The sequence below is a fragment of the Bos javanicus genome, chromosome 13 (assembly GCF_032452875.1).
Source record: "Bos javanicus breed banteng chromosome 13, ARS-OSU_banteng_1.0, whole genome shotgun sequence".
NCBI lineage: Eukaryota > Metazoa > Chordata > Mammalia > Artiodactyla > Bovidae > Bos > Bos javanicus.
The window spans coordinates 36,368,329-36,383,964 of NC_083880.1; the positions used below are offsets into that span (position 1 = coordinate 36,368,329).

General features: G+C 44.3%; 1 protein-coding gene across 1 annotated transcript in view; it reads left to right on the forward strand.

Annotated features, from left to right (window-relative positions):
* The first annotated feature begins 1,017 nt into the window (after positions 1-1,017).
* MPP7 (MAGUK p55 scaffold protein 7) overlaps positions 1,018-15,636 on the forward strand; it is a 225,267-nt gene continuing 210,648 nt past the window's right edge. The window contains exon 1 of the mRNA XM_061436267.1: positions 1,018-1,243. The gene's annotated coding sequence lies outside the window, so the exon portion shown is untranslated. The remainder of the gene's footprint in view (positions 1,244-15,636) is intronic.

The following is a 15,636-nucleotide window of genomic DNA, read 5'->3' on the forward strand; positions in this document are numbered from 1 at the left end:
CTCCACTCCCTCCACCCCCCTCTGCCTTCAATCTTCAAAGTTCTCTCATCTCTGAAGACTGTCATTCTTCTCTTTCTTAAATTCCATTAGCTCACTTTTCCAATTTATCTTCTAAATTTCTTTCTGTAGCCTACTTTTTTGATTAAAGCTTTATTTTGTACTTTGGATTCTCAGTTCTTGCTATAAATCTGTTTACAGTGTAATTCATTGTACAGTGTGTATTGGGCAAATAGTAGTTATATGGAAAGGGTATTTATCAAGTTCTATAAGACAACTGAAGGGGGCCGATACCAGATCGTATTACACGTTTTTGATGGCCATCAGGTGTTGCGTTTATTTTCTTCTGTTGTCGAAGTATTAGCCCCTGGATACCGTCAAAGTTTGCCTTTACCATTCTCTGCACCTTATTCATTTTCTATTAATTTTTTTCTAATTATAAAAGTAATTACACGTTAATACGGAACAGGGAAAGGTAATGAAAAAAAACACTCCAGCATAATCTTGCCAAGGGTGAAAACACTGCATGCCTTTTCTTTGCATGTCAATTTCCTTCTAAATCTTATGCAGCATTAAAAAAAATACCCAAGAGATCGCTCTAAATCCAGGCGATGCTGAAGATTAGCTGTTATTCACCAAGTTCATACGGAAATCAAAGACTCTCGGTGGAACAAGGAAGCTCACTTCCAGCAAAGGAACCTGGGTACCCCGGGTTCTTTTCAAGGAGGTACCTCATGTAGAAGACCGCGAGTACCGCAGCCACCTGGGAGCGGAGCGGAGCGGGAGGAGGCGGGGCTTCCATGATTGGCATAGAGGGAGAGGAGTTACAGGGCTGCCACCAATCAGGACTCAGCTTTGTTTTCTTGTACTGACCAATGAGAGAAGCGCTGCTGGTGAGCCTGTCTCCAAATCGGAGACACCCACTCCTATCTCAACCAATCATCAGGCGCCTTTTATACGGCACCCGCCGTGCTCTCGCCCCGTGGGCGGAGCTTTCCCGCCCCGCCCCTCCGGCCGCGGCTCCGCCCCTCCGCGGGCGGGGGCCAAGGCTGTGACTCGCGGCTGGAGCCAGGGTTGGGGGGCCGGGTTCCCGGCTCCAGAGTCCTGCGCCTGCCGCCGCGGTGCCGAAACCCGCAGGCTGCTGATTGTCCTTAGCGGCGGCCACGGCCGCAGCCTCCGTACTTCGGCCCCGGGCTGCCGACGCCTGAGAGAGTGCTCCTCCCGCGGCCACGGCCGCTGGGAGCAGGTAAGGGGCGCCAGGGCTGCAGCGCGTGTCCGAGCCCGAGCCCGAGCGCGGGGCGGGCGGCGGGCCAGCTCCCTGCTCTCCCGCCGCAGCCACGGGCCGATCGGGCCGCGTCTCCCGGAGACTCCGCCCGCCTCGGGCGCCTCCGCCGGGATCCGCGGCCGCTGCACCTGGCAGGCGGTGGGGGCGGGACCCCCGGAGTCCGGGACGCGGCGGGACTCGGGGCGGCGGCCGGTCCGGCGGGGCGGGGGATGTGCAGGTGGAGGGAAACGCGGAGTTGAGTCAGCCGGGCTCCGGGGAGAAGGACCTGCTGATAAGCGGTGAGCAGCCCGGCGGCTTTTTATTTTTTTAAGCGAGAAAGGTATCTGCACTTAGATGGTGTGAGTTACACATTCCTGGAAACGGCGCTTTGCACTGCGTTTACCTAGGCACACGATTTACTTCTTATTTATTATTTTGAAATTCAAAGTAGCCTCTAACGTGAACTTACTTGGGGCTTTTTTCTTCCGTGACAAGCAGACCCAGCAGTGTGACTCACCTTTGTCTGGGCTGCAGTGGGGGCCGGGCGGTTGGGGTGAGGCGAGGATGCCGAGCTGGTGTGGAAGATGGTGGGGGTGGGATTTTTTTTTTTTTTTGGCCTCCCTCCATGGGTGGGTGTTGAATTGCGATTCTTATTTCTTTAAACGTTAGCATTCGAATAATTATAATAATAAAAAACCTTTCTAAACATAGTCTCTGGGCTTTAGGTTTTAGGGGGCTGCACCTGCTACCCGGGCAGTAGTACTCTGCAGACAAATCCTAAGCAGTTGACTGCAGTGGTGTGATTCACCTCTAATGAAGCACCTCGATTGATGTTACCTTTTCTCTGACGTGCTTAAAGTCTTTTCTCGCTTTCCATTTGTTCACAAGTGAAATGAAGGTCACGAGTTTGAGTAGAAATGGCACAGGGAGGACTCTCGCAACGGTCCTCCCTTCCAGGTGCACTGCATTTAGGTCTTTTAATTGAGCAGCTCACCGCACTCCATCAATATTAGTATTCTCTTAACTCTCCGGAAGCAGGTAGTGCACCCCACGCCCATTTTGCAGGTACATAAACTCAAGGCCCTAGAGATGAGGGGAATTCTGCCCCAGGTCACTTGACTTCTGCTCTTACACACCTGTTAAGGGGTTTAATGCAGGATCCAGGAAGATACTTGCTGTCAATCAAGCTTCTCTGCGTGCCGGTTTGGTTCACATGCACACCAGTCAGAGGCGGAGATGGTTATTTCCAAGTGAAATATTCTCTTAGGCTTTTTTTTTTACTTATAGGTTGCTAAGATAGTTTGAATTTCACCAGAAAGGTCATTTTTCACACAGGCAAGAAAACCTAGAGGTGCCATCTCTATTTTAACCTAGTGAAAAATTTCTATTTTAAGTTTTGGGAGGTTTTCCACATTAGAAAATCTTTTCTTTGTTTGCATCTCTGGCTTAGCATTGGGCTTGAGTAGTGTTTTCTGAATTCAGTTGAATTAGTTAATATTCATAAGGCAAATAAGAATGAAGGGTAATACATTTTGGTTATGATTTTTTTTTTTTTTGCAGGAAGTTTTTGCTATAAATTTAGAAGTGTCAAACATGTAAAATCCTCTATCCTTTGATCAGAGTAACACAAGGGAGTTCGAGGATTAATGGCAAGTAGGTTTAGTTGGATGGATGGGAGGGACTCCTTGAATAATGCCAAGGCGTGGGGAATCCTAGGGAGTTGTTAGGTTATGTTAAATTTATTAGTCATCAGGAACATGGAAATGCCTTATTTATTACTGAATGGAACTATTTGATCATGAAGTAACCCCTTGTATTCATGGCAGGTGCTCTGCTGGGTGGAACATGTACATTTTGAAATAACTTATTTGTTAAGTAAAGCATCCTTCACATAGGCCTTGTTAGTCCAGTTCTGATTCTGTTTACTCATTTGTTCTTTTTTGCACTCAGTATCTTTACTTAATTTTTACTCTTTTGGTCAAATTAAAATTTCTAGCACCCAAGCAGAACATTTCATAAAGAAACCTTTATCATCTGCTGATTTGTACAGAAAGTGAGCTTTCTTTTGATAAGCATCTCTTGCATTGTGATGTGGGAGGTTGGAAAAAGATTTATTCTGTTTGCAGAGTGGTGGTGGTTTAGTCGCTAAGTCATGTCCGACTCTTTGTGATCCCATGAACTGTAGCCTGCCAGGTTCCTCTGTCCATGGGATTTTCCATTCAAGAATACTGGATTTGATTACCATTTCCTTCTCCAGGGAATCTGCCCAACCCAGGGATTGAACCCCACTGTCCTGCATTGCAGGTGGATTCTTTACCGCCGAGCCACCAGGGAAGCCTTGTAGAGTATTTACCTGTATTCTTACCTAGGGATCATAGCCCCCTGTGATGTTAAGGGTTTCTACCCTTCAAAAAAGATTTAATTACAACATTACAGTACTTCCACTAGATGGTGCACCGGGTGCTATTTACTGCAGATTTCAGGTTTTTTTTTTTTTTTTAAATAAGCATTTCACTGACAAAGATACAAACGTACAACAGCTGTCATCACTGAAGTTCAGACAGAATTGCAATGAGTGATTTAAGTCAGCTTTATTAAATGAGATTAATTGGAAGGACATGGCAGGTGAATTTAAAGTAAAGGAAGCTGTTAGTAATTTTAGAAATAACCTGTGAGAAAACTGGTTCTTGCTGTAGACAGGTACCTGGAACAGTGTCAGTTTATTGTTCTTTATTTCTATACACTTGAACCTGTTTGTTTTTAATGGTTTGTGTTTTATTTAAATCTTATGTGAACTATGATGAGCTATTTGAGTGTGGTTTTATGCCTCCTATGAACAAACACATAAACGGTTTTTTTTCCAGGCATGTAAAACTGTTTTTTTGCTTTTTCCTTGAATGCTCACTTAATAAATCTTTCTATTCTTTTAGAAAAACATGATTATCAGCTTCAAGTAGGAAAGAGAGAGGAGCTTTCTCCCCTGGAAGGCAGGAACTGTTGGCTTGCTAGTTACTGGTTAATTGCTGCTCACTAATTGTTATAGGAGGGAGATGAGAAAACATAGCTGCTGCTTTGATAATGCCACACCAGGTATAGAAATGGTAGTGGAGAAGAAGGACTAGTTAGGGTGATTGCATTTTGTGAGGTGTTGCAGAAAACACTGGACTTTTAAAAGGCAAGATGAGCACTCAAGTGGGAAGGTCTTTGGCGGGTGCTATGTGTCTGTATAATTCAGTTCCACTGACTTTACGTGGGCAGGAGAGCTTTGGTAATTTGGTATAATTTCTTGGAAGTAGTTCTGGTCGTCAAGGGATTTGATGGCGCTTTGGGAAGGGGAAATAAGTTGGTGACGCTCCTTCTAGGAGGGAAGCTCCTGGCAGAGCTGCCAGCTCTTGGGAGAGTGTGGGCTGGGGCACGGAGGGTGGGTGGTTGTAAGCAACCGGGGAGATGAGAAAGCTGCCCGAGCGTGGGTTTCCTGGAGTTCTCTGCACCTGAGCCCACAGAATCAAGTCTGAGCATTCTCAGTCAGGATTATAGCGGCTCCAGGGCCAGGCTTGGGCCACTTAACGCTTCCGTCTTCAAATTTATGTAAAATAAGCAGAATCCCGAAGTTGGTAAAATGAATGACTTTTGTATGCAAGTGAACAGCTTAAAAGAATTATTTAGCGTATGTTAGGTTCTAAAATTATGGTTCAGTTCAGTTGCTGAGTTGTGTCCAACTCTGCGACCTCGTGGACTGCAGCACGCCAGGCTTCCCTGTCCATCACCAATTCCCAGAGTTTACTCAGACTTGTGTCCATTGAGTCAATGATGCCATCCAACCATCTCACCCCCTGTTATCCCCTTCTCCTCCCTCCTCCAATATACTTATTTTTGATAATGTTCTTCTACTCCCTCTGGAAACAGGCTTTATTAGAAATAGGTAGCCTTGAATATGGAGAAGGCAATGACACCCACTCCAGTACTCTTGCCTGAAAAATCCCGTGGATGGAGGAGCCTGATAGGCTGCAGTCCATAGGGTCGTGAAGAGTCAGAAACGACTGAGTGACTTCCCTTTCACTTTCATGCATTGGAGAAGGAAATGGCAACCCACTCCAGTGTTCTTGCCTGGAGAATCCCAGGGACAGCAGAGCCTGGTGGGCTGTCTATCGGGTCTCACCGAGTTGGACACTACCGAAGTGACTTAGCAGCAGCAGCGTAGCACTTTTGCTGTAGTTTGTATGTGTATATGGGAAAAGGGGCTTCCCAGGTGGCTCATTGGTAAAGAATTGCCTGCCAATGAAGGAGACACAGGAGACGCAGGTTCGATCCCTGGGTCAGGAAGAGCCCCTGGAGGAGGAAATGGCAACCTGCTCCAGTATTCTTGCCTGGAAAATTCCATGGAGAGAAGAGCTTTGGTGGGCTGCAGTCCATGGGGTCACAAAAAGTCAAATACGACTGAGCAACTATACGTGTATGTGTACATGTGGCAAAAGTCTCTGATCAGCTTTACCCAGGATTAAAAACTTGCAAGACAATGCCTCTGTATGTGTACTTAAAGCAGTTTGAATCTTGAGAATCAAATACTTCTGAGAGTTATAACTTCTTTTTCTGGCACTTGGAAGTTTGTGGAAATGATGTTGTAAAAATTTGGAGTCGAGCCAAAGATAAAATCGTTTATGGAGCAATGGACCAAGACTTAGGAAGTTTCTACAGCTGATATAGAATCCACTTTTTCTCCTCTTCCTAATATGGCTTGTGATTTGACTTGAAGATTCTTTTTCGACCTCTGTGCTCTTTCCACGTTTTGAATTTAGTTCCCAGTAAGGCCCATCAGAGTTGACTGTTTTTTAGACGATTTCATCAGGGTACAGTGTTCAGGGGGAGGAAATGCTGGGCTGTGGGCAGTGAGGAGAGGAATTAATATCATTTTTATCTGTTTAGAGTATTTTTAAATAGGATCAAAATTTCTTATTTTGGAATTTTCAAAATGAAATCATTTCATTTTTAACATATACAAAGTTGAGTATAAAAACTTTAAGCTGAGGTTCTCAAACTTTACCATGTCTCAGAATCACTGTGGGGAGGGATTGTTAAAATTCCAGCGGCTGCTTCATACTCACAGTTTTTAAGTTCTCAGGTCTGGGAATAGGCCCTGCGAATAAGCATTGCTAATAAGCTCCAGGGTGATGGCTGGCGATGCTTCTGGTCCAGGACCACACTTCGAAATCCACTGACATGATTCCAGGGGGAATGTAAATGTAGTGGTGAAGAACCCAGACTTTGACTTTTGAAAGATCTGGCTTTGAATCCCTGCTCTGCTACTTAGTACTTTCTTTGACAACAGGCAAATTTCTTACCTCTGGTTTTCATTTCTAAAATGGCAATAATGTAGTATTATGATGTTGAGAGTATCACATGACCTTGAATGTATGTAAAAACTCATATACGACAGTGCCTGGAGGGTTATAAGCATGCTGTAAATGCTGGCTTTTAGTCATACAAATCAATTAGTGAATGAAATACATAGGATCCTGAATCTTGTAAGTTGAAGTATGTTCCTTAAAGACAGAAACATTTACATGTATTCTCATTTCCCTTCAGTGTGCTGTGGGAGAGATATATGAATGCTTGACTTCTGTTTAATGAATGAAGGAGCTATTTGTGGATCCTAGTAAGTTTAAGAAACCTTTTTTAGGGACGTAGAATATTCACATTGGTAGTATGTTTTTTTCCCCCGCCTTAAAAGATTGAACTCTTTGGTCAGAATATACTGGAGTTTAGCTATAATCATTGTAGTCCACACTTTATAGAGCAGGCATCTTAAAGGTGGCTTTTAGGCATTCACTGCAGGAGAGAAGTCATCTTTTGAATACCTGCAGGCTCCCCTGGGGAGGGGTGACTGCCATTGATGCCCTGGAGGCATTCATGGAGGTCCCACCCCAGCTGCTGGACACCTGGCTCCCTCCCTCGCCGCCACCCCCCCCACCCCCATCACCAAGAGCCCACCTCTCTCTGGCGGACATCCCCCAACCCCCAGCCCCGCATGCCATCACTTCTGGCACAGACACCCGTTTATTTCCGTTGTAGCAGTTGTCACATGCTTACCATAATTTTATCTGTTTCCTCTTTACGTTTCCTTCATTGGATGTCAGCTCTGAGGGTAGGGATCTGTCTTCACTGCTGTGTCCCCAGCGTGGGGCACAGTGTCTAGTGTGTGCGGACTGGACTGGCTACATACTGTGATGGGTGTATGAGGTGGTCGGGACTGGGACCCTCCCCAGCTGAGGGTGCAGACTGGAGTTACTGGCCCTCTATCAATACGGGTCCAGGCAGAGCCACTCATGTTGTTTTATTGTGTTTTCCCCCTCCCCACATCAGCACTCTCTCCTGGGCATAAATGTAATTTCATTGAGTTCTGCCACGTTATTACCTGGGCTGGCTGTGGCTTGCTCCTACTCCCCGCATTCTTGCTAGCATTTGATCATTTCTGACCTTATAATTTTTTCCAATCTGATTTCACAGATGGAGCAATCTTGGGCACATATGTTACTGTTCTGATTGGCAATTCTCTGTTTACTAGTACAGTTAAGTATCCTGTCAGATGCTGTTTAGGTGTGTGGGTTTTGCCTTTTGTGAATTGGCATTGACATGTTCTTTGCTTTGGGTTTCTTTATCTTCACATGTTTCAGCCTTAAATTACAGCAGGTTTTTTTTTGTGTGTGTATATTCTCAATGTTAATCTCTTATTAGATTTTAAATGGTGCAAATATTTTCTTAGCCTTTTTTTGCATGTCGTTTTTTTTATTGAACAGAATCTTAATTTTTGTTACAATTTGATCCATCCATTTATTCCACCTTCCGGGTCTTGTTTAGGACATATTTCTCCATTCTTAGTTAACAAAGGTGGGTTTCTAGTTTGTTCCAGTTCCACACTGGTTTTTGTTTTTATTTTCGCTATTACAACTTATTTACGTATTTTGCTATGTGGAAGCGTGTCCCATCTGTGCGTCTTCAAAATTATTTGAGCTGGTGGTTTTCAACTCTGGCTTTATGTTAGAATTAACTGGATAGTTAGAGACATGCCTGTTTAACCCAGATCAACTGAATCTCTAGGGAGTGGAGCTCCGCAGTTGAATTTTTAAAAAGGGCCTCAGGTGATACTGACCTAGGGCCATGGATGAAACCATGTATCAGAGAGACCTATTTGCAGTGCAATAATAGATAGAGAACGGACTTGAGAGAGTAGCATTGACATATGTGTATGGTGGGAAACTGCTGTGTAAAAAGGGAGCTCAGCCTGGTGCTCTGTGACAGCCTAGAGGGGTGGGATGGGGTGGAAGGAGGCTCAGCAAGGAGGGTACACAGGTGTACTTACGGCTGATTCACGTTGTACGGCAGAAACCAGCACAACATTGTACAGCAGCTGTACTCCAGTTAAAAAGAAAAAAGGAAAAGATATTTATGGTTTTTCAATACAGTTTTCGTTTCTCCACATTCTATGTCGTCTTTGTTGGATTAATTCCTAGGTATATCAGTTTTCGTTTCTGTGTGAATGACACTTTTGACTCCTGTTCTCCCCATTTTTTCTCCCTTGTGGAGGGAATCCTGTTGATACAGATGTGTCTGTATGTATTGATGTAAGTCAGTTAGCTAACCTGTCTATATTTAACCTTTTTTGCAGGCCTAGCAATTGTGCTGAGTCTGTTGTATTTTAACGGTTACTTTTTCTTTTGGGTGTTCTATGAAGGTGATTATTTCATCTTTACATAATGGCCGTGTGTCTTTTCCTTACGCTTCTCACCACCTTGCTCTGTGTTTGGTCTCTCACTGCATTTGTCTAGACTTGTGGTGATCAGTGAAGATTAGCAGGGATAGAGGCCACTTGATCACTTTAACACCCTGGAGGGAATCTGGCCTTAGTTTTGCCTTTAGTTGGGAGATTTCATTTTTTACAGTTGTATTTGATTTCATTAAGAAATTATGACTTCATTGTTGCAGTTTAAAAAATGCGAGAGGTAAGCACAGAATTCTCTTCCTGATCTTGGCAAGGAATCCAACCTAGATGGTATATAGCTCTTAACCCAGAAAAGTTACGGTTGTCTGTATTGAGGCTTTTAAATTAAAATTTTTAAGTTAAATATTTGATTATTTTCATCAGGCTCTTCCAAAGTAAGTTGTGTATAATGACTCCCCTTAGGACAAACCTGAAGTTGTTCTGCATCTTAAACTGTGAATTTAAAAAAATTTATTCAAGTATAAGATATACCTAGAGAAATGCATACACCAGGTACCTAGAAATATGTAATGCAACTGTCCTAAGTGTGCAGGTCACTGAATTTTCACAAAGCAGACACACTGTGTAACCAGCACTTGGGTGAAGACACAGAACATTACTGGGACCCTGGATGCCAGTCTCCTGCTCGTATTCACTATCTTGACTTTTAACCACGTGGAGTTAAAAGTGCTCTGCCACCTGCTCCTGCTGGGCTGCCAACTTTTGGTGCTTCCTTTGAAGGAGAAATCAAAGTCACCTCTGATAGCTCCTTTGAAGACGCATAGCCTTGACCTCCGTTCTCACAGCTGCAGTTTTCAGACCTTTGGTCACAGTATGCTTCACACTCTTAAAAATTATTAAGGATGTTTTTGTTTGCATGGGTTGTATCTATTAGTATTTACTGGCTTGCAGTTTCAAACAGGAAATTTTATTTATTTTATTTAAAGGCACAGCCTCTTAACGTTGTCACATATTTTTAATGTCATGGATGTCCTGAAAGGTTCTTGAGGAGCCCCAGAGTTCCTGGATCCTGAGAGCAAAGAGCTGGCTCCTGACACCTCCAGCATAGCTGAGCGCCAGCCCCTCATTCTGCTCTGTCTCCTTGGGGTGCTGAACCAGATCCAACCTCTTCTCTTCCTCCCAAAGTGATCTTCTTAGAAGCAGGGACTTGCTACATCTTGGCTCAGCAGGGCTGTATTTTTTCCCAGCGAAAGAAAGCTTAGTAACACTAGGAAAGCAAACATTTCTGAGATTGGCAATTCCAGACCTGTATGAAGGGGCCCATTTTTCTCTCTTGACAGCATAAGCGCATCTGTAAACATGCTATTACTTGGCTGATTTTCCTCTTTTAAGATGGAGATAATCACAAAGAAACCTGCAAGAAATGTCCTGTGTCTGTGTATCAAAAAATATTTGCTTGGTGACGTCATCATAATTAAAAAGAGTTATAACAGGTAGTAACCTGTTGTGATGCTTTCAATTTAATGTGTGGTTTAACCTGTTCTTCTGTTCTTTTATTTCCTGTAAATGGTAACCTGATCTTGATTTGATTCAGTGTCTGTTTTTTGGGACAATATTGCTTCACAGTGGTGTGGTGTACTTATAGCTGGATTCAGACAATGTTGGTTGTCTCTTTGTAATATTCATGGTCGTTAATAATCATTCTCTAGATCCATTATTTTATTTCTCAGTCGCTCAGTTGTGTCCAACTCTTTGTGATCCCACAGACTATAGCCTGCCAGGCTCCTCTCTCCATGGAATTTTCCAGGCAAGAGTACTGGAGTGGATTGCCGTTTCCTTCTCAGGGGATCTTCTTGGCCCAGGGATTGAACCCGTGTCTCTCGAGTCCCCTACCTTCTTTATCATTGCTCTGCCTGGGAAACCCCTTTATTTTATGAGGGGTTTGCAAAATGGTGATATTTAAATTCTGTCTCCCTTTCTAATTTATTAGGATATCTTTATAAAGAGGAATTATATTATTTGAGATATAGTTAGTATAGAAAGGCAGGTTAAATATTCGGTTTAAAAATTAGTTTTCAACAGTATAAGATTATAAGAGAAGCATGTTCAGGATGAAGAAATGGGTTCATCATTTTTCTTTGAAACAGCAGCCTAAATTGTGTTGGTTTGCAGAAGTAAATCCAAAGGAAACTATGAATAGAAAAGTCCTTTTGTTGTATTCTTAAAGTAGCTTAACTTATTTGAAGTAAAAAAAATAATGGTAGACACTTCCTGGTGGTGTTAGGGACTTTTTTTTTTAGTTAAACCAAGACTTTTCTTGCCTCCACAGTGATGTATTTATTATGTATGACTATCCGTTCATGTATCTTACACTGTGTTCTGAGACCAGATTTGAAAGTGTAAAAGGCACCCTGCCTTGAAAGTGTTGATAGTGCAATAAAATAGGTGAAAAGTTGCCCTTTAAAAAATTATTTATTTATTATTATTTTTGGCTGCACCAGATCCTCATTGCTGCTCGGGCTTTTCTACAGATGTGGCAAGTCGAGGCTACTCTCTAATTGCAGTGCTTGGGCTCTGTGGCTCTGTATTTATTATTTCCCCCTCTTAAAAATTTATAATATTGAGAAACAGATGATAGAAAATAAGGAGTTTCTTAGGAGAAACCGAAAGCGGTAGGTGACATGTTATCTGGGCTACAAGTCAGATGGAAGTAGACAGTCTGTTGGAATTCGGGTGAGAGAAAAAGGGCAGGTGCTTCCAGTCTCTCCCAGCAGACTTTCACCCTGCTGCCCGCTGGTGCCAGCCGTGAGTGGAGCAGGTCCTTCGGCTTCAGGTCAGGCTGGTTTTCAGCTACCCCTCCCTCCCCACATTCCATCTCCTCACTTGAGCGATACTCAGTACCTAGATGACAAAAGATGATATCAATATTTGTGTACGTTTGTGAAACCCCTCGTGGCAACTGATTAGTAAGAGCTGTCAGCAGTGGGATTCTTCAGACCTTCCTCTTCTGTGTATTTCAGGTTGGTGTCCTTGGAAGAGTGTACACAGTTCACGCACTGAGGTTTGTTAACTTGTTTTTGGTTCAGTGTCTTGAACTTTGTAAATGACGAAGAATGATGTTGGATTGGCTTCTGGTGTTCTCCATGTTTCTGATCTCAAGAGGACTCTTGAGCTGGGTAATTAAATGTACTCTTTTGTGTATGAAGCCTAAAATATCCCTCAGGGACAGACTGACTGGTATGGCAGGACTGCTTATCAGAATAGACATTTTCCTGTCTGAGCCTAATTGTGGACTTACAAAAGCCTCAGAACACTTTAACAAACTGGGGCGGACTTGGAATTTACAAATAATAGCCAATCTCATGCTGTCAACCAGGCACTATGCTAAGCTAGCTCTCTTTAGATATTTATGCTTAATTCTTACAGCAGCCCTTTGAGTTATTGTCATTTTTATTTTACAAATAGAAAAAAAAAACAAGTCACGGAAAAGTTAAATAATTTGCCCTGAGTCATATAACTAGGAAGTGATCAAGCTTGGATTCAAAGCCAGGTCACCAGTCCAGAAAGTAAGAGACTACCATATGATTTAAATTCATATTGGACTTTTTCTGTTTTATACGTCTTCAGTCTTTTTTTCTTTGGCTTCTTATCTTAATCTGGAGAAACACAAGTCTGACTGACTTTGGCCAGCGTACTAAAATTTTTCACCACAGTGCACCCCTCAATAACAGAAATTTGCCTAGGAGAAGGCTGAGGCTCTTCAAAGAGTAGCCCACTGCGAGCATAAAGTTGTTCTGAAGTTTTTGTTTGATTCGACAGATTGAACATCATTTGCCATTGTGTAACACTGACATTCCAGAAAAGTGAAAAAGTATGAAAGTGTTAGTCACTCAGTCATGTCCGACTCTTTGTGACCCCATGGACTATAACCTGCCAGGCTCCTCTGTCCATGGAATTCTCCAGGCAAGAATACTGAAGTGGGTTGCCATTCCCTTCTCCAGGGGATCTTTCCAATCCAGGGATCGAACCCAGGTCTCCAGCTTTGCAGGCAGATTCTTTACCTTCTGAGCCAGCAGAGAAGCCCCAACATTCCAGAAAGATGTGTCGTTTTCATGCCCACCCTTCATCCTCCACAAGAGACCTCAGTTGGAGAAACAAGTTTGTCGGACTTTGCGGTGATGTCCTGGTCACAGGTGGGGTTTAGATAATGCACCCTGTTGGAGTAGTGGGGGTTGGATGGGGAAGGAGGGCAGAGGGACACTGGCGAGGGGGTGACTTGGTGGGGGCGCTGTGGCAGGGGTGGGTCGGATGCAGATTTGGGTGGAATGATGGAATGGATTTCATGCCAGGTTGGGGAGCTTCGTTCTCCTACTTCTCAGACCGTGTAGCTTCTGCTCTGCTCAGTTTCTGCCCCTGGCTTTTCTCCTTGCTCCTGTGCCTCAGCTGTGGGAGTGGCTCCATGGATGTGTGTATGGATGTCCTTGGCCCATCTTTAGCCGTCATCCCCACCGCATGCCACTGCCTGTTATCTCAGTTCTGGCCGTCCTTTCTGTGTGAGCGACTCTGAACTGCCGCAGTGCCAGCAAACTCCGGTCCACTGAGCCCACCTGAGACTCATTTTTGGAAGCAGGTGTGCAGTCGCTTTGTGGCATCACCTGGATGTTTGAGTGTCTCAGAGTTAGCATTGATTTGAACTGCTCTTTTGTCTAAAACCAACGATGACCTCTTTAGGCCGTCTGTGGTTGGCTGTAGAACATCTGGGAGTCCACTGTGTATCCCACTCAGATCCCTGTCTTATCAGCCGAAGGGACAGGACTCCTGGAGGGTAGATCTGAGGCAACACTCAGGTGGATCCCTTTCTCTGGCCCGTGGTTCCCTGGGCACCTACCTGTAAGAACGTCAGGGCTTGTGTCGTGTTCCCAGGAGGGCTGCAGGAATGATCCACGTGCTTCCTTTAAGGCATTGTGTATGAACAGCAGGTCCTCTGAGTTTTTCAGCTAAACCTGTCTTCCTCCCACCCTGTGGGGCACCCAGGCTGCATTCTGAACGGTGACTCCACCTCCAGTCTCTTGTGTCCTAGAGACTGTTTCTCCAACTCGCTTCCTAGTTTAATTGATGTTTATTGCCCGGGTCACTGAAAATCTTAAGGCCTTATATCGTAACAGTTAAGAATGTAAACTATAAGACAAAAAATATTTTTGCAAACCTCCTGATTGAGGTATGATTGACATACAAAAAACTGATGTCTGCGATTTATTTGGTTTCGAGATTCACGTATGTCTGGAAACCATCACTGCACTCTGTGCCAGGAGCCTATTCATCACCTCCAAGAGTTTCTTCCTGCCCTGGCTCAGATGGTAAAGAATCTGCCTACAGTGCAGAAGACCTGGGTTCGATCCTTGAGTCAGGAAGATCCCCTGGAGAAGGGTATGGCAACCCACTCCAGTATCCTTGCCCGGGGAATCCCATGGACAGAGGAGCCTGGTGGGCTACAGTCCATGGGGTACCAAAGAGTCAGACATGACTGAGCACCTCAGCACAGCACAGAGGGCCTGGAGGCTGATGTTCTGTTCTTTGTGGTTGTCAGTGAGCAGATGCTCTTGTGTCTTCCTTTTTGCTGTTTCGTGGCTGCTGCTCCTCGGACACCACTTCTGCTTGTCTCTTGTCCAGGCAGCTTGGCCAGCGCGTCCCTGCCCTTTACCATCCCTTCTTGACCATGTGGCGGTGCAGATGTGATCATCCTTTGTGGAAGTGGCCATCCATGCTTTGGCCCTCCCATTCTAACCCTGTGACTTTCAAAGCCTGTCCTATTTAGGCCCGCTTGTGGTTATTTTCCATTACTCTTTCTTTCTTTTTTTTTTAACTTTACAATATTGTATTGGTTTTGCCATATATCAAAATGAATCTGCCATAGGTATACATGTGTTCCCCATTACCGACCTTCTACTCTGGTCACAGAGTTGGGTGTATTCTGGGACATGCATCGCCTTCCATGTAGTCTGAGCCAACATCCTGGGCCGAGTCACAGGCATGTGCCCACCTTCTGACCCCTGACAGTTGAGATTTTGTTGTATAGAGGTTCCTGGGTTGAAGATGCTCAAGCCTCGGTCCTCATACCCCCTCTTGGCTGGGCCCTGGCCTTATGTTAGAGGTCTGGAGTCTAAACAGTTTCATTGCTCTAGTATTAAACTGGAGTCTAGAGCACTAGAAATTGCACCATCTTTTTTATGCCGGAACCCTATTAAAGGTATTTTGTTCCTGGCGGTGTGAACTGCAGCATCTTTGTGTTGCTTCTTTATATCTTACTCTTCGTAAAACTTGAAAGGGCTGAGTGCGTGCACAGTAGTGTTGCCTTTTATGTGCCTTTGTCCCCTTAGTTTAAAGGATCTTGGCAGTTGCTAAAATGAATCCCTTGTTGATTTAAAAAAAAAAAAAAAGGAGGATACAAGATGCAAGAGCTCACGTGTTCCTTGTCCTCTGGAAGCCCTGGGTTCAGCCGTGTCGAGTCCCCTGCTGTGCTCTGGGTACAGTGGGGAAGCCCCAGGCCTTTGTCCCATTCAAAAGGCCTGACCTCCATTGAATGTTCTTCTTTCCTGGGCGCCCATAGTCATCCTGTGTCATAATAATCCTACGGGACCATTTAGCTAGAGTTAAGATT